A 25,656-nucleotide genomic window follows, 5' to 3' on the forward strand; every position below is an offset into this window, starting at 1 on the left:
AAAAAAAGAGTGGCAAATTACACAATGAGCAGAAATTGTCTCCCTGACTTAGAAAGAGCAGACAGGGAGTGACTGGGAGAGCCTGAGAGCCCAGCGGTAGGCAGTATGGGGTCAACCTTCCCTGGAAAGGCCCATCAGAGTAGACCAGTGGCCTTGGGGAGGGAGAGAACAGTCCCAACAAACAGGCTTTACTTCAAAATCAGCCTCTGCAGTCATACTTGGTAGTATGCTCTCAATTCACTCAGAAAGGATGCCCCTGGGGTACCTGGGTATCTCAGTCGGTTAGGTGTCGACTCGATTTCGGCTCAGGTCATGATCTCACGGTTCATGAGTTCGAGCCCCACATCGGGCTCTGCTCTGGTGGTATGGAGCCTGCTTGGAAATTTCTCTCCCTCTCTCTCTCTCTCTCTGCCCCTACCCTACTTGCTCTTTCTCTCTCTCTCTCCGTCTCAAAATAAATAAATAAACTTTTAAAAAAAGGAAAGAAAGGATGGCCCTAAGCTGTGTAGTGCCTACAGAGAAGATTCCATCAAACCCTGAATGGTGAGAACAAATCTGTAGAAACACTGCTTAGCCACCAGGAATGCACAAAGAACTTGGATTGCTGATGCACAAGGATGCTTCCAAATGCCCATGAGTCTGTCTTGTTGATACAGGCAAGTCCGGCAGATTCGACATGAGGAGATCTTATTGGCTCAAATTAGGTTCAGATCCAGGACGCTTAGAAACTGTTCTGTCTTCTTACCAATGAGGAATCTGAGTCCCAGGGAAGCGTCAAGAGTTGCAAAAAGATACAGGAGATGTAGCAGTACCAGAATTAATCCTAGGTCTGAATCCAAAAGCTTACTGTTTCCTTTCCTTTTTTGTATATATAAAAGGAGAAAATACTACCTATAATCCCACCACCCTAACAGTGACCATGGATCTTTTTCTGTGTCATCTTCTAGACCTGTCTTGTGCATATATTTTATATGGGGATAATCACAGGGCACACTCACTTTTTTCTTAATATCGTTAATACCACGTTGTCTTACAGTCTTCATGGTTCAATTTTTATAAGCATTACTTGGTAGGGGAGGAGGGAAATCTGCTATAACTTTCTTAACCATTCCCCCGTGTTGAACCTACAGACTGCTTCCAGTCTTCCTCTATTACATAATGTTCTCGTGGACACATTCTCGCAAATACCTTTCTGCCTCTTCTAAGTGCTTGTCACTGGAGAGGGTCCCAGAGCTGGGATGAACGATGGTTCTTCATACAGATGACCAGGTTGCATTCCAAAAGTGTCACCAGTTCACGCTGCCACTAGCAACCCATCGAGATGTCCCCCCAGCCAATGCTGGTATTTTCACTTTATTTGCTTACTATGTAAGGGGGATGAGAAACAAAGCTCTTTTCACTATACTAAGCCGTCTCTCTGTTTCAGATAAATGGCCACCTTCCAAGACCCAAATAGGGAACTGAGTAATACACGAGAGACCAGAACAACCAGCCGTACAAAGAAGTTACTGACAATTTAACAAGAACATGATTAAATGGTCACGTCCACCATCTTAGCTCTGGTGCCCCCCAACCCTCCTTCCAGCTTTGTCATGAGAGCCTAAGATGACTCCCACTAAGGCTGTCTTGCTAAGCATCTGAGATGGAGACAGGAGATGGGAGGCAGAGCTGGAGACAGCCTAGGCCCCCAGACCCCAGGGGCACAGAGAGAAGTCATGCTTTGTCTCCACGTATGTTTGCCGAAAGACAGACCCTGAACAGGAAGCTCCATCCCCAAAGCACGATGATGAAATCGTGGCCCAGGGAGAAGGCAGGGAGAGCCAAAGGTGAAAATCCCAGCCAAATTCATTAGAATGCAAAGCTTCAAACTTCAGATCCATGGAGGATGTCTCCAAGAGATGTTGCAATCATTGGCTAAGAGTGGGAGAGGGTTTTGTTTCTTGTAATTAGACAGGCATTCTGAGTCTGAAGAAAGGCCAAGGGTATGGCACCCCCTATCCCTGCACCAGCGGGAGAACCACAGGGTTGGCTTCAGGCTAGCGTTTTGATCCTGGAATTCCTCAGAGCATGGTGAAGTCCAGGGGAGTGACTCCTCCCTACACGGTTCCACAGGCCCTGCGGCTCGCAGGCTCTCAAATGCCCCGCTCAGAAAACTGGCCCTCGGCACCAGCATCTGAAAAGCGGGGCTCTCGCTCATGAAGGAAATGTTAGGGAACCAGGAAATGCAGTGTTGGGTGCGAGTGGTCTCTGATGCTGTTAAGCGTCCAGGCCGAATGTGCTGGAAACACGGTGTGATGGAAACCCACAGGCAGTGCACTGCTGAGGCACAGAGCTCACTTGTCTGGGGTTGAATCTCCGGCCCCGCCACTGACTAGTCCTAGGACCTCAGGCAACTTATTTAACCACCCCTCCCCAGTGCCTCCGTTTCCCCATCTGCAAAATAAGAACAGCAACAGTGACTACCTCCTAGAATAGGGGTAGAAGCGTGAACTCTGAGCTGGCACCCCAACTCTACCACCCACTGACTATATAACCTTAGCAACCTTCCTCTTCTCTGGGCCTCAGTTTTCTTACTCGGAAGGAGATAATAACAGCACCCGCTCACAAGGCTGTTACGAAATGGTATTTGTAAAGGGGCTTATAACAGAGCTTGGCACAGTAGGTCTTACATAAGCATTTGTTAAATTAAAAGCAAAATAGGATTGTCTTGAGGATAAAAGGCTGCTCGACCCAATTCCTGGCATGAAGTCAGTCTTCCTTCAATGTTCAATTTTACTTAGAGGTGTCACAAAAGGGGGTCAGGGCTTGGGGCACCCTAGGGGCACAGAATCCAAGGGCATTCTTCAGTGCCCCGTGTGGGCCAGGGGCCAGGGGCCAGGGGAAGGGCTCGGTGGGGTCGGCTCAGGTAGAAAACCCACTGAGGAGTAACAGGTTATGAGAACAGACAGGATAAAGGCGTCATTGAGAGGAGGCCCGAGGCTCCCGGGGTCACAAGAAAGAACAGCCCAGAACTTTACGTCTTTTGCATAAAACTAAATAAGACCAAGATAAGCAAAACAAATCTGTCCTGTTTACACAGCAAGCAGGCACTGGTTATAAAATGCAAGACAGTAAATGCCAGCACAGGAGGAATCAGAGACCCTCTTTCAACCAACATAAATATAGACTTTTCACCTCCCAAGGAACCTCTACCCAATCAGAACAGAGATCACAAACTAATCACCATTATGAGCGTTCCCCTAATTCCCATCACAAGCAAAGAAACCTGAGCCTATCCTGGAAACGTCACTTCAGTTAAATCTCCCCGCAGGCTTTTTAAAACATTGAAACAATTTATATATTCAAAATCCCCCAGGGATACGGGCACCACAGGCTGGGATCCAGGATCTGGTTCTCCCATGTCAACTTCTGGGGAGGAGAGGACCTAGCAGGTGAGCTTTGTAAGGGCTGGTAGCCAAGGCAGCCCGAAGGTCTGCAGATTTCCTGAGCAGACCCCTTCCATCAGCCCCGTTTTCCAGACACTATAGCCTGGGCACCAGCCGGATGACCCAAGAGGGTGTGCGTGCACATGCATGTGTGAGTGTGCATAGGCATGTGTGTGCATGTGCATCTACACGCCGGTGCGCGTGTGACAGGGACAGAGGGGCTGGAGGGCAGTTCCCTCCACCTCCCGGGGCCTTCAGGCTGCTTTAAGGAAATGGAGACGTCCCTGTTTTCACCACAAAGGCTGCCATAAGGTCAAACCCAGACTACGAACAAATTACAGAAAGAATGCAGGAAAGTAAGGAGCAACAGGGACCCTAGGGGCCAGGGAACGACAACCTCAAGGGTGTCTGTGTGGGTCCTGGTCAGACTCTGCTCCGAGGAGCTCCACCTCGAAAGAGGGGCGGCAGCTGGCTGCGACGGACCCCGATGAGGTGGCTGGGGAAACATGTGAGTAATGACACTTCCTCTGTTTGTCTCAGCTTTTGGTTGCCCGGGGCTACCGGACCACAGATTCAGTGCTGGCTTGCCAAAAATAAGAGATTACAGGGCTGTGTGGAACATCGCAAAAACATAAAAGCCCCACTGCAAGGCTTTCACGTGCAGAGTGGGTTTGTCTCCGTTTTCCTTCCTGCTGGTCCCCTGTTGGGAAGGGAATCCAACTATAAACTCAAGGACCTGCAGCTTCCTTATTATGGCCCAACAGAAACCCGTGTACTCGCATACATAATGGGTAGAACTATGTCAAATGCTACAGCCAAAGACCCAAGGTCAAGGACAACAACGGAAAAAACAAGAAGCAAATTAAAGAAACAGGGTCATGTTTACATTCCTATTCAAGTAGATAATCAAACAAACCCCATGATCTGATTACAATCACCTTTCTGAGGAAATGTGGCCCAAAATAAAAGATGTCATGCTCACAACTACTGTATTTCAGGACATCGTTTATGGGCACACGCCAAATAATATAATAAAGACAACAAGAGGACCTAGTTCAGATAAGAAGTGACGTGTGCTCGGGACGCTAATTAGCTGACGAGCAACTAATCCACCTTGTACAAAGCTGCTGCGACAAGAGTCTCACTGTGCCTGAAAAAGAACATACCGGCTATTGGATGGCAGCTCAACCTAGAAGCAAAAGCATGGGGAGCCTGGTGTCTATTCTGTTTTATTCCAGTTTTGCACAACTGTCTTCCTTGCATCCCCTCCAAAGAAAGTTGGGCAGGGAAGGAAGAGTTGGTGATGTCATATGTTGACTGGGACCTATCTAGAGCCAACATAATTGACGGGTGTTTTCCTCCTAGGAACCTGGACTGAATTCAAAAACACAGCATAACATCTCTGGAGTCTGAACCATGGTCATTGTATCATCATGTGCTCCCCATCTCGGGCGGAGAGCTAACGGTTCAATGGGTCTTTTTCCCCTAGTTGATTAATAAGACTCTGAATAACAGCCAATGTATCTGGACAATGAGGTTTAAGCCTGATAAGGGACCCAGCTGTTCAGGGAGCCTGTCGTTAAACCCTATCACCGTGTGGGTAGTTGAAAGTTCACAAACGCCAGCCTGCGCCACGGTACATAAAATCCAAACACTTCCTCACATTATGTTCTCTTCCTCCCCAAGAACGACAGGGGTGAGAGATAATAACCCAGATGCAAAGGAGCGTTCCAAGGAAACTTTTCTTTTTATAAAATTCCTTTAAGTGCAAAAGTACTTAAATGCCAAAAACCTGGAAAACAAGAAAGAATTTAGGAAAAACCCAAAATTTTCTGTTGTTCCATCATCCAAAGAAAATACATGTCTGATGTATGTCTACCCAATCTTTTTTCCTACCCACGTACACACCCATTTACGTATTCTTTACATAAGTAAAGTATCCTAACTCTACAGTATATAAGTTATATTTTAATAAAGCTCTTTTAAAAAAGAAGCTCTTTTTAGAAAGTATCAAATCGGGATATAGGGATCACGGTCTACTTTTCTTCCATCAATATGTTGTGAACATGTTCGTATTCGTAGATATTTTCCACAATAGTTTTTAATGACTACATAACTACCTTTTCCTTGAGATGGCTATCATTTACTTAGCCAATTATGTATTTCGCTCATTTAGATTGTTTTTCATCTTTTCTCATCAAACATAATGTTACAATGAACACCCGTAGAGCAAAACAATGCATACTGATAATTCAGACTCAAGGGGTATGAATATCTCTTGCTTATAAATTTGCAAGGCCCTCGTTAGATACGGTCTCACTCCCCTCCAGAAAGGCCAGATCAGGGGCACCTGGGTGGCGCAGTCGGTTAAGCGTCCGACTTCAGCCAGGTCACGATCTCGCGGTCCGTGAGTTCGAGCCCCGCATCAGGCTCTGGGCTGATGGCTCAGAGCCTGGAGCCTGTTTCCGATTCTGTGTCTCCCTCTCTCTCTGCCCCTCCCCCGTTCATGCTCTGTCTCTCTCTGTCCCAAAAATAAATAAACGTTGAAAAAAAAAAAAAAAAAAGAAAGGCCAGATCAGTGGAAGCACCTAGCAGGCACTTAGGAGTGCCATTTCACCACAACCTAGTTAACAAGGTATTACTTCCTTTCACTATTTGAAAATTCAGTAGACAAAAATTAGCTCAATGTTATTTTAATTGGTATTCTGTATTACTCATTCAAGTTGAATATTTTCCCTTAAGTTTTATGGTAGAATTATTTCTTCGTTTGTGCATACCATGTTCATACCCTTATTTTTTCTATTAGTGTTCATATTTTTATTGAAATGTTAACTTTTCATATTCTATTTTACTTCTTTCTCTTTTTTTTTTCTTTTTTTTTTTTTTTTTTTTAAGTAGGCTCCATGACCCCTTTGGAGCCCAATGCCTGAGATCAAGACCTGAGCTGAGATCAAGAGTCAGATGCTTAACCAACTGAGCCACTCAGGCACCCTTAAGATTCCACACTTTAAATGCATCAACCTTTCTCGTATTTTTCAAATCTAATTTCCTACTTCTGGTGTTTCTTTTGACTATTTTACTCTGATGATGTCTTTCATTTCTATGTTGTCACGTGTCTCTGTCTTTTCTGATTCTACCTCTATCTAAAGCATGGGACTCTTCATCTATATTTTCTTCTGGTTCTCTCTTGACTTTGTTGCTTAAATTTAACTTAAACCATCTGAAAGGTATTTGGATAGAGGATGTGAATAAGGAGTTTACTTTTCTCTATTTTTCAAGTGGTTAACTATGCCAGCATAATACTATGTCTGTGCCATCATTTCACCATGAGCTTGAAATGTTCCTTTTTTCACACAAATACCTATAGATTGTCTACTTTACCTTACTGACATTGATGTGTCTTCTAGAATAGTGCCATATCACTTTAATTATGACATGTGTATAGCTTTTTAAATATCCCATTAAGTATGGCTTCCTGCCCTTCTTCATTATGTGCGTTTAAAATATGTTCTTGGCTTTTAGGGTTTGTTGATTCTTTAATCCAAACTTCAGAATCATTCAGTCAAGTGTCAAAAAGCCAAAATACTCTTTGAGGTTTTGGTTGGAATCACACTGAATTTATAGATTAATCTCTAAAGAATATGTTCCTTTACAGAATTAGGTCTTTCTGTGCATCAACATAGCATTCTTTTTTTTAAGTCTTTTCTCAAGTCCCATATATAAGAATGTATTCTTGTAATCCCGTTATTTTATATTTTGTACATCTATTGTGAATGGGATTCTTAAAATTTTTTTTTTCAACCTTTATTTATTTTTGGGACAGAGAGAGAGCATGAACGGGGGAGGGTCAGAGAGAGAGGGAGACACAGAATTGGAAACAGGCTCCAGGCTCTGAGCCATCAGCCCAGAGCCTGACGCGGGGCTTGAACTCACGGACCGCGAGATCGTGACCTGGCTGAAGTCGGGCGCTTAACCGACTGCGCCACCCAGGCGCCCCAGTGAATGGGATTCTTAAATTATATTTTCCAGTTGGTTACGTCTGGCATATGAGAAAGCTGTTACTTTTGAATACATATTTTTATTTTTTCACTTTATTAATTTATTTTGAGAGAGACGGGACGCGCGCGTGTGTGCCCAGGCACAAGCGGGAGGAAGAGACAAACAGAGAATCCTAAGCAGGCTCCACACGGTCAGCACAGAGCTCGGTGCGGGGCTCAATCCCACAAACCCAACAAACTGTGAGATCATGACCTCAGCCAAAATCAAGAGTCGGATGCTTAACCAACTAAGCCACCTAGGTACCCCTTGAATACACAATTTTAAACTGGTCATGTTAATAAGCTTTCTTCTTAGACCCAATATTTTCTTCAGTTAATTCCTTTGAATATTTAAGACCACCTAACAAATAACAATCATTTTATTTTTCCTTTCCAATATTTTTACCGCTTATTTTTCTTGTCTTATTACATTGGCTAGGACTTCCAGAACAATGTTATATAATAGAGATAGTAACTGGAATTCTGGCCTCTTACTCAGCAGGGAGGGAAGCACTGAAGTATGTGCTGGGCAGGCACTAGTGCTCCTGCCCAAGTTCCATGGCCCAGAGACCTGAGGCAAAATGAAACTTCAAAGCAAAGAGAAGAGAGCAGCTTCTACACACTTTCCCCAACCAGACAACAATGCCTTTGAGAAACACAGAAGATACTGGATTCTAAAACAGACCGAATGAATAAATGCAAGACTTGACAGGGAGGGGATTAGAATGGAGATGGTCAGATGTCAGACTTTTCCTGGGCCCTGCAGTGAAGCAGTGTCAAAGCACAGTGGCCATGGAGCCCAAGGAGCAGCCAGCAGCTGATTTCCTAGGTCTCGGCTTCCTCTGACTCTCTCCAGAGAAGAGAGATGTGTTCTCTCACATTCATTCACCTCTATCCCCAACTAGGCCCATTTCTCACCCCCCACCCCCAAGAAGCCTTCCAAGACCATCCAGATGGAAGCTGTCCACTTGCCCTTCAGACCTGGCAGAGTACTCCTCTGGCTTTCACCTCCTCCCTGGCATAATTTCCAAGACACAATGACACCGCACTATCCACATCTGGCCATCTGACTCCTCACTCAAACTCCATACAATTGCACCCAAAGACCTCCATTCAGTTAAAACAAACTGCTCTCAGGGAAGAGTAGTTACAGAATCTCACTCAGCGCCTGCCTCTTCCTACCCCCATACATTAGCGAGGATCTCCGTCCCCTGGTCCTCAAGCAGAAGGCATTCTTGAAACGTGAACTTAAAGGAGGGAGGCTAGCAACCACAGTCAGGTATTCTAGTAACAGTAAGAAGTAAGGGAGGCCAGGAAGGGAGGAGGCAGGGAAATGATGAAATGGAGACAAATACTCCCAACAGCTAGAGACCATTTGTGGGAGTTTTTAAAAGCCCAACACTTTTGCAAGCAGCACAATGCTCTAACACAGATTCAAAACCATAACCCTGGGGGGGGGGGGGAACTAACCTTGAGGCATTAAGAGTTTAAATTATGTTCCATTCCCTTCACTTAGAAGGAAACAGGCACTATCCCTGAAGAGGTTTTTTGTTGTTGTTGTTGTTGTTTTTCAATACATGAGAACAACAAAGAATATTGTCTTTTATTTTCTCCTACTTTACTATTACTTCTTAAGTAAGCTCTATGCCCAAAGCGGGGCTCAAACTCATCACCCCAAGATCAAGATTCACATGCTCTACCGACCTGAGCTAGCCAGGTGACTTTGAAGAGGTATTTTTCATCAAAATAGTTAAAAGTGCTTTTGTTTTAAAGGGTAAATTTTTCAGGAGGGTGGAAGGGGCCTTTCAGAAAGGATGGAATTAACATTTATCATGTGCCAAACACATGCTCGGTAGTTTATATAATCTATCAAATATAAGCCGTACCGAAACCTTGAAACATCAGAAAACTGTGGCTAAAAATTACCATATGATTCAGCAATTCCACTTCTGGGTGTATATCCCAAAGGATTAAAAGCAAGGACTGGAACAGATACTTGTTCAGAGAAGACTGCTCACAATAGCCAAGAGGCGGTGACAATCCAAGTGTCCATCAACAGATGAGTGGATTTCAAAATATGGAATATCCATACAATGGAGTATCATTCAACCATTAAGAGGAAGGAAACTCTGACATATCCAGCAACATGGATGGACCTTGAAGACATTATGCTGATTTCAATAAGCCAGTCACAAAAAGGCAAACATGTACGATCAACAATTCATAGTCAAGTTCATAGAGTCAGAAAGTAGCACAGTGGTTGTCAGGGGCTGTGGGGAAGAGGACCAGGGAGTTAGTATTTACCAGGTATAGAGTCTCTGGGCTGCACACTTAAAAATGGTCAAAATGGGAGCGCCTGAGTGGCTCCGTCGGTTGAGTGTCCAACTCTCGGTTTCGGCTCAGGTCACTATCCCAGGATCGTGGGATCGAGCCCTGCTGAGCGTGAATCCTGCTTGGGATTCTCTCTCTCCCCCTCTGCCCCTCACTCACCCCCCTCTCTCTCCCTCTCTCTCTCTATGTGAAATAAAATTTGTTAAAAATGGTCAAAATGGGGGCACCTGGGTGGCTTAGTCGGCTGAACGTCCGGCTTCAGCTCAGGTCATGATCTCACGGTTCATGAGTTCGAGCCCCGCGTCGGGCTCTGTGCTGACAGCTGAGAGCCTGGAACCTGCTTCAGATTCTGTGTCTCCCTCTTTCTCTGCCTCTCCCCTGCTCACGCTGTCTCGCTCTCTCGAAAATAAATAAACGTTAAAAAAAAAAAAAAAGGTTTTTTTAAATGGTCAAAATGGTAAACCTTAAGCTACGTATGTCTTAGGGAAATTTAAAAGAATAAATTAAAAAAGAAGGAAGAAAGGAAGAGAAAGAAAACTGTGGCTCAGGGACGCAAAAAGTACTTGCTCAGCTGGTATGCAGTGAAGGCAGAACTCAAACACCAGGTGGCCAAACCCAGAGTCCCTCCCTGCATCACACCTCCCTTAGGCCATGCCCTGCCCCTAAGGCAGCAACTCCTGAAGACCCACCCTTGCACAACAAGGGTTTCCCATCAGTGTCCCGGTCCTGCCCTCGAGGAACTGACTCTCCACCACCCGCAGTCCCTCAGCATTGCCTGGGACAGGACTTGGTTGGGTTTTGAGGCAAACTGGAAGGGTACAGAGTCTGGAAAAAACAGGGGGCAGGGGCTCCCCTGCGGCCTCAGAGAGCAGTGGCAGCACTCCTGCCCCAACAGGATGCTCTCACACGACACCCCTCCCCATCAGCCTCCCCTCCCCACTCCCCTTCCTTCTAGACTCCCCCCATGTCCTTCCTGCTGGAACTTTTTTTTAATACCCAGCAATACTGGTTTACTTGTAAATTCTAAAGGGTGCCAGACTCTTACTCACCAGCTCCCATGTGCCTCGATCCGGTCATGCATGCCTCGCTTTTGGCTGGACACCTCCTCCTGCTGCCCACCCCACAATCGGACTCCAGGGCAAAATCCTGGCCTGCCTTCAAGCCTCGGCGGAAGTCTCCCCCTGACCCTCTCAGGCAGATTTTAAAGATGTCTTCTTCTCAGCTGCCCCCTGAACCTTAGTGTAGGGGCTACCACATTATATTGTTAAGCTTTTATCTGTTGGTCTCCCCGATGGCCTGCGGGTTCTTTGAGAATGGGAACCCTGTCTGCAGTCTGAATGCTGAGACCGGTACCTACCGCGCAGCAGAATGAACATCAGCTGAACGGATGAATGAACAGGGTTTTCTTAGCAGTGGAAACCACGGCGCTCATTAACTTTGTTTAAACAAAGCAATAGCTGCGGCGACACTGAGAAAGTGACCACATCCTTCTCGTTATCACTCTCCGCCAGCCCACATCAATCGTGGCCTCCGCAGTCGAGCACAATACCATCAGTTCTCAGATGGAGCAGGTGCACGTTGATACTACGTCAGAAACATCCAGAGAGCGATGAGGGAGCCGCCCCAAATCCAGCACGTGCACCGAAACCACGTTCACACGCCTGATGTCCCCTCGCCCGATGACAGAGGCGGGCAACATCCCACCAGGACGAGCCTGCATTCCGCCTTGTATTAGTTGGGTGGCCTTGGGCAAGTCACTTAACCTCTCTACTCTGCAGCTTTCTCGTGGGAAATGCCGGGGAGGGGCTGGGGGCGCGGGCATTTCCCACCCTGTCTTACGGATTGTGAAAAGGAGGGTCCCAGGGGAGAGCAGCTGTGCGTAAAGGGCTCTGTAACTGTAAATGCAGAAGGTAAACTATCTTCTTAATCTAGCCTGTGGAGGGGGGGATGCCCATCCGAGGCAGGAATGGCCTGGCCTGGGAGATTCCCAAGTTTCCCCGGGCCTGGCGGGCTTAGGAGCCTCTGCCAGGTTCCCTCCCTGGCACGGGGTAATTTACCTGACCACCCCACCATAAAGCAGAATGAAGGATGGTCAAAAAGGCAGCAAAACAGGACTCACTCTGGGCCAAAGGGTGAGATAAGAGCCAACGTGGAGGGGGCAGAGGCAGTCACTGCAGCCAGCCAGGCCAGTGAACCCCAAAGAGAGAATTTCAGAGGCCGTTGGGTGGGAGGGCTGCTTTTCTGTTGTATACGTGATTTCCGTTACCTGTCTCATCTCAATGAGCATTCCTACACTTGTCACATCAGATGCCCCTCTGCAAGGCTAGGAAAACACACTCAAAACCAAGTTCTCACATCACGGATCAAGATAAGCGTGTTAAGGGTCAGTGAGCAAGTGGACCGGCCTTAGAATAAAGCCTAAAGTCAAACCACAATGACCTACGACCTCACTCCCCCCCCCCCCCAAGGCTGGCTGTGACCAAAACAACGGACAGTAACGAGCACTGGTAAGGATATGGAGAAACCGGAGCCTTCCTACACTGCTGGTGGGAAAGGAAAGTGGTGTCGCTGTAGAAGTTTGGCAGGTCCCCTGAAAGTGAAAGACAGAATTAGCATAAACCCCAGCAACCCATCTGCTGGATATACACCCAAGGCCAATGAAAACATATGTGCACACAAAAACGTGTCCACCAAAGAACATTCTTCATTTCGCAATAGCCGCAGAGTAGAAACAACCCAAATGCCGTCAACTGGTCAATGGATAAGCAAAATGTGGTATATCCATACAATACACTATTGTTATTCGGCCATAAAAGAGAATGAAGTGCTGATCCATGCCACAACACGCATGAGCCCTGAGAACATCAGGCTCAACGAAAGAAGCCAGACACAAGAGGCCACATATTACATGATCCCATTTATATGAAATGTCCGAATCCACAGAGACAGAGAGTAGCTGAGTATATGGAATGAGCTGGGGGTGGGGCATAGCTGCTAACTGCTATGTGGTTCCTTTCAGGGAGGTGAGAATGTTCTGACTTCAGGCGAGAGTGATGGCTCCACAATTCTATGAATACACTGAAAACCACTGAATTGTACACCTTAGAAGACTAAGTTCTATGGCATGTAAATTATTTGTTGTTTTTTTTTTTTTATTTTTAACGAGTCAGTATAGTTTGTGTAAGCCAACATGCACATACACACATAAATAACGAATGGATTAGTTAATTAATGAATAAAGCAAGCTTGAACTAATGAGACTATTACCTAGCATCTTTTCTCCTAGGGGGAAGCAGAATGGATAGGCAGTTTTTTGTTTTGTTTTTTTTTTTGCAAATTGCCTTCGAGACAAAGAGAATGAGGAAAAAGCCAGGGTCAAACCAATCCATGAGGAGGGAACCCAATCAAGAAAATAATGTTTTCTGGCACAATCCTGGATGGAAAACCCATCGGTTGCTAGAGGCCACCTTTAATTGGCAAGGAGACAATGGAAATAAGGGATTTATGTCATAGAAACAGAAATGTTGTGCAGAACGTGGTTTCTGGATCATCTGACTCTCAGAACGAAGACAGAAAAGTCATATGCCTATTCGCTCAAGCCAAAGGCAGCAGAAATACAGTTGAATAAAAACTTTCCATCTCCCTACAGACAGAGAATCTATTTCCTTTTTATTTATCAGCTTTTCCAGTCTGTCTTTCACTAGGAGGCCTTGCCATTTAATGGAAACCTACACTTCACTGCAAACAGGAATAACACCTTCTTCAGTTAGTCTCTGGAAAGTAAGCTTTTTCCTAGAGATGAGCTTTGCACGGTAGAAAAGATTCTCTTCGTCAGAGGACTGGGTGAACTTCCACCTGCACTCACTGTTGGTAGTGAACTAAAATGCACACAAGACACACGAATACAGATATAAACATGCACCATGGGACAGAGGTCACAGGAATCATCTCAGTCCCGCCCAGAAGGACACACCCCCTCCTGGGCTTTGGTTTCCCTGTGGCAACACGAAGAGACAGCAATAAACAATCTCTAAGGGGCGCCTGAGTGGCTCAGTCAATGAGGCGTCCAACTTCAGCTCAGGTCATGATCTTGCAGTTCATGAGTTCGAGCCCCGTATTGGGCTCTGTGCTGACAGCTGAGAGTCTCTGGACTGCTTTGGATTCTGTGTCTCCCTCCCTCTCTGTCCCTTCCCTGCTCACACTGTATCTCTCTCTCAAAAATAAATAATAATAATAATAATAATAAACCATTAAAAAAAAAAAAAAAAAAACAATTGCTAAGTCTCAGACACAGCCCTAACCTGGAGCTTGCAATCAGGTGTTGGACTACCATTCATCCCCCAGCAACTACGATTTTAATGTTAAAATGTTAACCTGCCCTTTGAGCCAACCGTGATTGAAAAGTACCGTTTTCCAATAAACACGTGGGTCTGTTTCTAGAATATAGGAGAGGAAACGATCAGGTGTCTTAAAACGCAGCAAAATTCAGCAAAGCAAAATTCAGCAAAGCAAACTCTCCTTTTCCAAACTAAGATGGAAACTATGTTCTCCTGGGGCCAGGGGAGAAGTCTCCAATAACAGAGCTAAACGCTTTCAGCTAGAAAAGACATTCAGGGGGTGGGGAGGATAGGCCATCATCATGTCCAAAGAAATACCATTTTGGAGCTACACTGACCATTCTGACTGAATCTCCATGAACGAAGACAGACGGGTGTATGACGAAAAGTAAGGTGGTTGCTGAAATCAATCACTACAAAGCAAACGTACCCCCTTCAAATACCTCAGTCTCCAGGTGTCAAATGAAACGTTTTAACCGTCAGGGCGCCTGGGTGGCTCAATCGGTTGAGCGTCCGACTGCAGCTCAGGTCGCGATCCCGTGGTCCGTGGGTTCGAGCCCCGCGTCGGGCTCTGTGCCGACAGCCCAGATCCCAGAGCCTGCTTCGGATTCTGTGTCTCCCTCTTTCTCTGTCCCTCCCCCACTCATGCTCTATCTCTCTCTGCCTCTCAAACATGAATACATTGTCAAAGGAAAAAAAAGTTTTCACTGCCAGGAGCAAAACTGGGCCGTGGGGCCCACTCGCCCTCACACACAACCTGCCCACATTGGGGCCACTTGTGCGGCGTCACCGATTCCTCACTGCAACCCTATTAGGCAGGAAAGTCCGACCCGGGCCCCTCCGGCAACTGACGACACCAAGACAGAAATAAGGGACACCCTACCCGAGTGAATAAACAAGCAGCAAACACCAGAACGAAGGTCTCCTGATTCCTAGCTCCGTGAAGATGTGTCGTCAAGAAGCCGGGGCCTCAAATTCTTTCCGTTACACCTCATGCGTCTCCTCGGATTATCTCCGTGCAGGAAACAACAATGTGCAGAGCAGCAATCCCAGCCCTGCACAGCCGTCTGACTTTCCTCCCTGTCTCTGCTGCTCCTCAAACACTGCCATCTGCCTGAGGTGTTTCCCAATCGGACTTGCGAAGAACACAGCCCGCTGAGCCTCGTGGAGGGCCATGCCAAAGCGAGTCAGAGAAATGAGGAAAGACGGGGCCCGGGCAAGGGCAAGAAGATCTTTGAAGCAGCTTGCGTGACAGGACTCAGCACAATCTGGTCCAGCATGGAAAAGAGCTCCTGGGCCTCCCAGAAGCAGGAAAGTTCCGCGCGTGAACGGGTGGCATCGGTTACTCCTCTCGATTGCTTTCCAGTCACCCTGGGACACGGGGAAATCTAGGTCATCAATCCAGTGCTTCTGTTGGATGGTCAGATACTCCCCTGCCACCCTCTTGGTGAGCGTCTCCCCCCCGGCCCCCCCGGACACGGCCTCCTGCTTAGTGAGAGATGGTCACACTATCTGATCACTTCCCCCCTTTATATTACAGGAAAAAATGCTTTTAAATTTTTTTTCAGTGTTTATTCTCGAGAGAGGCAGAGACAGAATGCACGTGGGTTAGGGGCAGAGAGAGAGGGAGACACAGAATCCGAAGCAGGTTCCAGGCTCCAAGCTGTCAGCACAGAGCCTGACGCAGGGCTCGAACCCACGGACCGCCAGATCATGACCTGAGCCAAGGTCGGACACTTAACTGACCGAGCCACCCAGGCACCCCCACAAAAAATGGCTTTTAAATCAAATGCTTTTAAATCTATCCAACAATAGAGAACAAAATAAAGACTGAACACCAAAATCTTTCTGTTTCTTGGGGATAGCTATCAGCCCAATGCCTGATCCCAAGCCCTGGGCCCCACCCTGACACTGGGCACAGCATGTCCCCCAAACATCTGTCCACCCCCTAGGGCATAGCTTTCCAACTGAACTCTCTTCTTGCCTCCACTACGGATTTGTTTGGCTTTTTGTCCCCCCCTGATTTTGCAGCTAATGAACCAGGGCAAGAAATAAATAAATAAGAAGAAAGACTCCCAGCTGAAAGGAAGAAGCAGGAGTTGTACAGGTCCAAGAAACAGCAGGTACCTGTCTCTGCCACGACGGGCCAATAAAGGGATCAGGGACCAGCGCTTTCATCTCTGAGGGGTCTGACACGGTCCCTTCATTTGATGTCACAAATGGGTCACTCACCGTGCCTGCAGAGAGGAGAGAGCTCAGCATTCTGCCCGGCCTCTCTCACCACGCTCTGTGAGCGTTGCGTCCCATATGACTAAATCCCTCCTTAGGTGAAACACCCACTGGGGAGGAATTTGTCACCAAGGCTGCCAGAAGAATGACCCCAGGCTGTGCAAGGGGAGCTCGGTGAGCTGTGCGAAGGGAGAGACTTGAGCAGGTTCGGCAAGGAATGCGAACCTCCTTGCGGAGACTGTAATGAATCCCCCGCGAGAAACAGAGGGGCCCGGGTGTTCACCAGCACGGGAACAACCGTTTACGGAGCTGGCCTCGTCTGAAGTCCTGTTTTGGCTGAAAATTCAAATCTAGCAAGAGCTATTGACTTGACGGGCTGTTTCCTTGTGACATCGTTTTACATCTGTGGGGCAGAGCATGTTGTCAAGAAATGTAAGCCCCAAATCCTCCAGCAACTATTTGGAGAGGTGGGAAATGAAAAGTAAAATTTCACATTTTTTTGCAAGAAGCCATTTTAGAGGGCTCCTTATATATAAACATATATATATACAGTTGTTTTTCCTCCTCTGTTCAGAACACACTCCACTTCAGAGGCTCGAAGATAAAAACAAGCCTTGAACTCACCGAGTGGCAGCGAAGGGAGATAGCCCACCTGGAATCAGCGGGGATGTGACTGCACTCTTGGAGGAGAGATGAACAGCTCATCAACAGACAGACCAACCGATGGACAGGTAGGTAAACATCAGATTGCAGGATGGATTACAGATAATAGATGTACCTAGATGCTCGATAGGAGACTAGATAGCTGGATATACACACAGACAGATGATGACAAATCGCATATAGAGAGGAGAGAGGAGATAAACAAGAGACAGAAAGACAGACAGGTATAGAGATCAGACTGACAGATAACACGTAGATAGATAGATCCACTGATTCACACGCGTGCCGAAAGTGTCCCGATAACCGTTTCCAAATACTATGGCACAAACAATCTCACTTTGCACATAACCCCACAAAACAGGGCTGCATTGTCCCCACATTATAGACGTGGAAACTGCCGTCTAGAACTAAGGTATCCCATGATCACATGCAACAAGGGCTAGAAAGGGAAACTAAACCGAGATCTTGGGCTCCTTGGAGCTGTCCCACCCCTGCCCTGTTGTGTTGCCCTCTGAAGCAAAGCCCTGCAAATTTCCCCCAGCTGGGAGACAGAGGCCGGGACAGAAAATCCGAATGGTTGCCTTAAGCGTCTATGATTCTATGTTATTATCAGGCTCTTTTGATTTTTCCCTCACAGTCTCCCCACAAGGAAGGATTCCAGTTCTGACCTATCATTAGAGGGAGATTAGGTCATAAACACTACTGATTCGACCTAAAGACAGTAGGGTTTTCTCAGGGAAACCAGCACAGCAGGTGGCCCACAGGGCTGGGGACAGCAGTCAACATCCCAGCTCCACTCTGCCTTTGGTACTCCCTCCCATTCACCCCTTGGCCTCACTCCTGCCCATCACTTCCCGCCCCACATCCTCCAAGTCCTAACCAGTGCCCTGGTAGGGCATTAGCCAAGTACAATCCTTCCAGGACACCAAGGACAACAACTGAAGGAGGAGGCCCTTCTTGGTGACACCAGCTGAGCACCACCCAGTTGCATAAGCTTCTGGAGGGCACCCACCAGAATCCACCCACCCCAGGGCATGACCCTGCAATCCTCCTCCCCCTCCCTTCACAAAGAAGACAGGGTACAGGGGTGCCTGGGTGGCTCAGTCAATTGAGCATCTGACTCTTGATTTCAGCTCAGGTCATGATCTCGAGGTTTGAGATCGAGGCCCACATCTGCAGTGTGGAGCCTGCCTGGGGTTCTCTCTCCCTCTCTTTCTGCCCTCCTCCACTTTCATGCATGCTCTCTCCCTCGCTCTCAAAATAAATAAATAAACTTAAAAAAAAAAGAGGACAGGATACAGAAGAGAACAGAGTGCAGAGGGCACCTCTAGCTTTTAGAAAACTCTGGCAGACATTCATTCGGTTTCAGCCGAAACCAACTGTTGGAGCGGGCACCCAGATCCATAGCTCTTCACCTTGGCCATCACCCGGAAGCTTTAAAAACTACTACTGCCCAGGCCACCGAGAGCAATTAGGTCAGAAGCTCTGGTCTCTGTAGCCTGTGAAAACTCCCCCAGGGGATTCTAGGGTGCAATCGAGGTGTGGAACTACCGCCCTGGCTCAGAGAAACAAAATTCCCTTCCCTGTGTAGGCAGCCTCAGCCACAGAGACCCAACCCCCCACCGCATCCTCTCTATCATTAGGGGAACATTTAGTCACATTCAAAGAAAGCTGCCTCCCAAGTGGGTTAACCAGAAAGAACTCTAATTTCTACTCACTGTGATTCCCCTTTATCATTACCATGGCAGTTAAGAGGGACTAAAAGTAAGGCATTTGGGTAAATGGCTTCACCCAACAAGAGCAGAAAGTCAGAGGCAGAGCTCTCAAAACCCAAGGAAAGACATAATCATTTTTCCAAGGAGAAATAGGGATGGCTTCTCAAAGAGGAAGAAGGGAGAAAGAAGCCCAGCAGTGGTCTGGGGCCAGAACTATGAATGGTAGGTAGGAAAATGTGGACACCTTGGAGAGAGAGAGGAGAGAGAGATCGGGGTCCTGCGCCGAAATCAGATGCTTAACTGACCGAGCCACCCCCACAAAAAATGGACACCTTGGCCACCCTAAGACGGTCATTTTTCCCTGTAAAACACTGTGTATCACTAATTTTTCACACGGGGGACAGAAGAGTGTTTACCCATTACGGGCTCTAGTGAAAAGCAAAGCAAACCAGTGCAAACCCAAGCAGGGGAAGGGACACGGGTACTTTGTCCCAGTCCCCGTCTTGAACAGAAGGAGGCACGTTACCCAAAACCACCCAAAACTCAGTGCGGTTAGTTTTCTTAAATGACTAAGTGGGTACGTCCCTTCTTACTAAACGTCTTTTCCCCCCCGACGACTTAGTGTGGAAGCAGTGGGGAAGGCAGGGATGGAATGGGGTGCTTTCCCAGCTGGGCTCCCCCAAGCCCTACTAGAACTCCCCAGAGGCAGAGGGGCTCTCAAGGTGGGGAGCACAGTGAGAAAGGGGAGCATGGGCCTGGGCTCTCCCCCAGCCCACTGTTCCAGCCAGAGCAGCTCTGCCCTCATCAGCCTTATCCGCCAGGTGGTCGGGGGAGGGAGGAGGGAGGACCGTCCATGTAGGATTTCACATGAGAAGAGTGGCCCCAGGACAACAGTGTTAAGCCATCAAGGTAGAAGGAGGGATGTGGTCCAGGTTTTGGTCCAGACTCGTTCAGCTCTTTATCAGGCAGCTTCCACATATGCCAGGGGCCGTAAACAAAGGGATAGGGCACGAGCCGTGCCCTCCGGAAGTTTCTGCCCAGCTTCCTGAGCCAGAACACAGAGCAAGCGCGTCCTTGGGCTTGTATGTGTCCCGCAGGCTCTTATTTAGCCACATGGAACCCCGAGACTGCAGGATGCTGACCACTGAAGCCCGTCCCTCACATCCAAAGACTGGGAAGACCTTGCTGGGGCCCAACATTCCCACTTCCCCCCCTACCACGCCTGGCTCTAGCTGTCATCGTGGGCAACAGGAGCGACCGGAAGTTCCCAACATTCGAAACATCCGCTCTAGGGGAAGGCAGAGAGTAGGCTCTGGGAGCATCCGGGTACTGAGACGCCCTGAACTCTTGCGTACGGCACCCATGGGCAGGGCCAGAACTGCATCAGGGAGGATAGGACGCCTTCCTAAAAGACGAAGGCCCACCCCCTAGGTGGCCGGGGATGATATCCAAATTTTAACTGCCAGCTCTGAGAGCCAGAGGCCAGCAAGAAGCCCGGAGTAGATTAAGATACCTGCCACAATGTCCATGGCATAGGGCCTAGGCCCCCAAACAGGAACGTCCCTGCTTCTGGAGGGGCCTCACCTGAAACGCCACAGGGCTATGAGGCTGGCTGGTGGAGCCCAACCCAACGGCCTCCTCCACAAGAAAGGCATTTAGTAAAGTGTGTGTGCGGGCCTTCAGGAAGAGCTGTGCTACTTCTCAGGATGCTTCGTCTGTTCCACTCCCTCCCCCCATTCTGCTCGGCAGCAGGTATTAGGTGATCCGCCCAAAATACTGCAGGGAGTACACGGATTCTTCCAATCCGGCCATTCGTGGCTGCGATCCGCGTGCCCCCCACCTGGGCAGGCCCAGTCCCATGGGGTCCGCTTGCTGAGGCACTCGTGTCCTTAGGCGAAATGTGTGACCTCGCCCACGTGGGCCCGGGGAGACGCAAGCAGCGGACAGGAAGAGCCTGCGCTGACAGCCCATCGGCTAACGTGGCTTTCTAATCGCCAGGCCACGGGCCGATTCTGTGGCCACGACTTCGGTCCTGGACTTTGAAACTTTAGTCTGATGTGGTCGGCCTTTTTTGTAAACACTTTCTAACCCGAGTCAAATGAATGATGCAAAGGGAATAATCAAAGTATCAATTACAGACAATTCATATTATAGTGTGTGTGTGTTCACACATGTGTACTCATCAGAAGCAGGGAGCAAACCCAAATGCCACATGGATGAAAAAATGACAAGCAGTGGATGTACCACAGTGACACTCGGAGCCACGTCTCCTGAGGAAAGCCCAGCCAGCAGGGCCGTGGGAAGCCACTTCGCCTTCATGTCAGGCCTCCTGCCTCCACAGGCAAGACTCTCCAGAAAATGCTGGGACGTGCCCAGGGGGTGTCGGGGAGTGATCGCTGAGTCTGCCACAGTGCTCAGGGCTACTCCTCAAACAGACCCTGTGCGCTGCGGCCAAGCCCTCTCACAGCAGGACCACATGAGATGCGACTCTCCCTCCTCCTGAAAGAACCATCCAGGTGCAGGGGGAAGGGGGGCCATCCCTGATCGCATGGACCCCGATCTCTCCTCTCCTGCCTCCCTCCCCCAACTGCCGTAATGGCTGACCGTGGGGCTAGGGCAGCAGGCACAGGGGCGCCGCTGAAGAGACGGCTGCTTCGGTCAAAATGACCACAGAGGACATCAGACATGTTAACCCGGCCCCAGGATTCTCAGTCCTCTGGCACCAGGCTCAGATGAAGCAGGAAACCAAGTGCTGTTAGCATCCCCATTCATTCAATCATTCACTCATTCATTGAACTAGAAGCATTAATGAAGCACCCCTCAGGTGCTTCTGCTGGGTGGGTGGGGAATACCAAAATGAAAGAGGCAGGAGCCTTGATCACATTATAACACGTGATGGATGTCATAAGGGCCCTGGGATAAAAACCCCATGTTTGCTAAGGCATAAAGAAGCAGCAACAGATTACAGGGAAGGGGGCTGAGCAGGGGCTCCGGGACAGAGGTGACACCTAGCTGGGCCTCGAAGAGTAATAAAGATTCCCGGAGGCAAAGAGAAGAAGGTAAGGGCATCCCCTGGCTAAGGTGACAACATCTGGGTCCAGACTGGGGCAGCAGGACTGGGTCAAGGCATGGAGCGTTCTGCTGCTTGAGCTGCATCCTCTGGGCAAAAGGGAGCCCCTGAGGGCTGTAAGGGAGGGAGAGGGCATGATCATCGCCGTGTCAGAGAAAGTGCCCGTGGTGCAAGGAGATGTGCACGTTGCAGAGACAGGATCCCGGAGGCGGTGAGACTCCTCCGAAGGCGGGGACACAAATCCAGTACAGACAACAAAGGTATGAGTTAGTGGCAGTGATGGAATGGATGCAAGAGATAAGGGACAGACAAAATTCACTCAACGCAGCACAGGGTGACTTTGTGAGTCCAGGCCAGAATAACTGTGACTGCGGCCCTCGCTGGGGCTGGAAGAGAGGCAGGACAATGAGAGGCGAGGGCAAGGATGCCTGGAGACAGCTGGATGGAGGTGCCTGAGGCACATCCAAGGAGCCCCATCTAGAAGGTGACAAGTGCAGAGCTCAGAGGCAGGCCTCTTCCAGGCCTGCACCTTCTCTGTGCTCAAGTCCCATCCTGATCTCTGCGGTGCAGGGTGTTGCACTGGGGCTCCACCCCTCCAGGGAAAGCCTGAAGTTCAGGTTAGCAGAAATGACAGTCAGGCTCTTTGCCCTGCACTGTGGGTTCTGGTCCTTAGACATCTGGAGTCCAGAGATCTGGCCTGGACCCCTGAGATCCATGCTTTCAAACAGCTCAAGTGCATGTGACAATCCGGATTCAAATACAGGTTCACAGGTCCCACCAGCACGCTCTCTGCTTAGATATGCTGGGTGGGGACCAGGAAGCTCAATGTCTGAAATGCATGCAGGTGACACCAGGGTCCACAACCTGTCGGCCGTGCTTGGAGAACCCCTGTGGCCTCCTGCAGCTGCAGTCTCTTCTCTCTGGCTCTCTTACAAAAGTAGCGATCGGGAAGGGGTCTCTACAGAGATGAGAGGCTGCTGGCACCTAATACAGATGGAAAAAAAGTAACTTAACCCCATCTGAGTGTTTACTATGGGCCAGGCACTGTTCTCATGTCTCCAAGTCAATCTGTGTAACAACTTTCCCCATTTTGCAGATGAGGCCACTGAGGCCTTAAGTCACACACCTGGCAGGTGGGGAAGCCAGCCCCGCAGATGTGTTTTCCACACCGGCCACGAACACCAACACACAGGATAAGCATCAGCAAGTAATGCCCTTCTCTCTGGCCCCAGACTTTCCCTCTATAAAACGGAGGTAACCATTCCCATCTGCTTCTCTCTGGTTAAGATGCTGGAGTCTTAACTCTGATGATCGTAACCCTCTCGGGACACCAGTAGCATTTTCCCCAGGAAGCAACTCTGCCACCTCCGTGACCCCTCGGCTGGTCTCGATGCCGCGTGCAGGGCCTGTCTGGAGGCTCCGCCCACCCACCACTGGATGGAAAGGGCAAAGGGCGTTCCGTCTGCCCTGCACTGGGGGCCCCTTACAAAGCTCCCGTTGTGCCATTCTCAATGGGAGGCTCTGTTGGATGGCAATAATATTATTTTCTGCTGCTGACGTGTCACCTCCCTTTTTAAACTTGGACTACTCGGCTACATTTTCCACCTTGGGCCGTGCCATTTCAGACAGACCTGGGAAGGGCACTGCAAAGGGCACGTGCAGGTGACAGGCTTGTAGAAACTCAGAGAGATGGCAGGAAGGGGTGTGGGCAGTGGTGCACCGGTTACTTCAAGGGCTTGCTTCTGCAAGTTTCACTTGAATCTCCTCCAGGGCCCTAAGCACTTTTTTTTTTTTTTTTTTGGGCCTCGAAACTCCTTGGGGAAGCTACAATTTCCTTGAAGGAGCAGGCCGTAGGTACCAACCAAGTCACATTAAGCTGGCTCTCCCTCTTTGCAAAACTCTGCGTCTGTAAAGCGTGCTTTTCTGAAGCAATGCCGAAATGTGTTGACCAGCAAGCAGAAGAAATCCCGATTTCCTCATCTGTATCATTCCCACTTGCTTCCCGAGGGAAGGGCAGGCCAGTGGGAATTCTATAGAGGTCAGTAACCACGGGTGGTTATTTGCAAGGGCAGTTAATATTCTTCTCAGGGCTTTAAAAGCAGTGGAGTTTGGGGTGTGACAATTCTGACCACATCCCTGCCACCTCTGATTACTCTTCTTCCTTGGGGTTTGCTCATTAAATCCCTCTGCTTTTTAGCCTCTTAGCCTTACTACTGCATCACAAACCCTACACTGAAATACGATCACATTCTGCCCAGATGTGTAGGGCAGGCAGTCTGACTTCTCCTTCACCCTTATCTGCCATAAGGCCATCTGCTGACTGTTCCCGGCCCCCAGACCAGGTGCAGGCCTTGTGGATCTGTCCCTTGTCCCTGCTCAGGAGCCCACTCGGAAGGAAGGGAAGGAAGCCCACTGCTGCTGACGAAGAAGGTCAAAGAGAAAGTCAGGGCATCGGCAGGAAGGCATATGCCCTCGTGGTGAAGGCAGTTGGGGGGTGGGGGGGTGTGGCGTGAAAGCAGAGAAGGGACAAGACACAGAATGGGGGGGCCAAAGAAGGGGTCAAGTGCAAGGAGTGAAAGGCACATTCAGGGAGGTAGGAGACAAGAAAACAGAATGGTGGGGTCTTTCAAGTAAGTCTGAGAGAAGACAGGGCTTTATGCATCTGCTGAGCGAAGTGCACTTGATCACAGGCAAACGGTCTCTGAGCTCGGTGAGTCACCAAATGTGGGCGCTGAAAGGGACATGCAGGGTCAGCTCGTGCAGATCCCTCATCGTGCAGATGAGCAGGCCCGCGAAGTAAGGGGACCTGCCCACAGTCGCACAGCGAGTCAGTGCCGGAGGGAGACCACAACGGCAGACTCCTGGTTGGCGGCATTTTCACCACAGGGGGCTCCCGCCCAGCAATCCCTCCACTGAGAGACAGCACTGACCACTCACTCGGGAAAGATTATTTGTGGCTTATTAATACCCGGTGAGCAACACGGGGGCCCACAAGGACCTCATATGAACTCAAACAGAGGCAGATTATAGCCTTGACTTGGCCTTGCAGGCTGTCACCCAAGCAGTCGGTGCTTCTCGAAGCTCCCATGTGGCTCTGCAGCTGGCCCTGGAGAAGGGGCAGCCAGGCCCACTGGTGCCAACTGAGTCCTAGCAGACACGACTGACAAAATGGCAGCCTCTTCCAGTAGGTCAGGGCACTGAGCTGTGGGTGGAGGATCCCCGCCCTCCACGCCCTTGAGAATGGCTCCCACTAGGTTAGAAGGTGAGGTGCGCAGCAAGAGCGAAGTAATAAGGCTTCAACCTGCAGGCTCTATGATTAGAAAGCTGAACCAGAAGACAGTGGTCGCTGATCCGTCAGACACTCTGAAGACCAGGACCGAGAGAGAAGACCAAGAAAGTGCAATTTAAAACGTAGGGGCGCTCAGACTAGGAGGGGACAGCAGGGCAATGTTCGCCCAAGTGGCAGAACAGAAGAAAGGAAGCTGAGAGACGGACTGTGAAGTTACAAGGAAAAAAGACCGTCATTCTGAAAAATAAGCAGTAACATAGGTTTTTCTAAAGCATAAAATAGCTAAGTTCTTTCTACTTTGACCCTCTTCTGAACTGAACTGTAAGTTTTGAAGATGGATTATATAGTTCCTTTCGCTCTTGGATAAACGGTTTTTGGTTTGTTTGTTTTTTTTTACATATGTGTCTGATGGGCCATGGTGGAGCTTACCCCCCTCTTCAAAACCAAAATAGCATCTGTCACAGGGGCATCATTAGGCACATTGGAAGCCGACCTTATACAAGCTAACTTTGAACACGCATGCTATGACTCCAGGAAATATACTTCAGATTCTGCCGAAC

General features: G+C 48.8%; 1 protein-coding gene across 2 annotated transcripts in view; it reads right to left on the reverse strand.

Annotated features, from left to right (window-relative positions):
* Window positions 1-25,656, reverse strand: part of DPYSL2 (dihydropyrimidinase like 2) — a 130,760-nt gene that overhangs the window by 38,381 nt on the left and 66,723 nt on the right. The gene's annotated exons all lie outside the window — the stretch shown is intronic.

This window comes from Herpailurus yagouaroundi, unplaced genomic scaffold (assembly GCF_014898765.1).
Source record: "Herpailurus yagouaroundi ecotype Mexico unplaced genomic scaffold, PumYag 181, whole genome shotgun sequence".
In the NCBI taxonomy this organism is placed as follows: domain Eukaryota; kingdom Metazoa; phylum Chordata; class Mammalia; order Carnivora; family Felidae; genus Herpailurus; species Herpailurus yagouaroundi.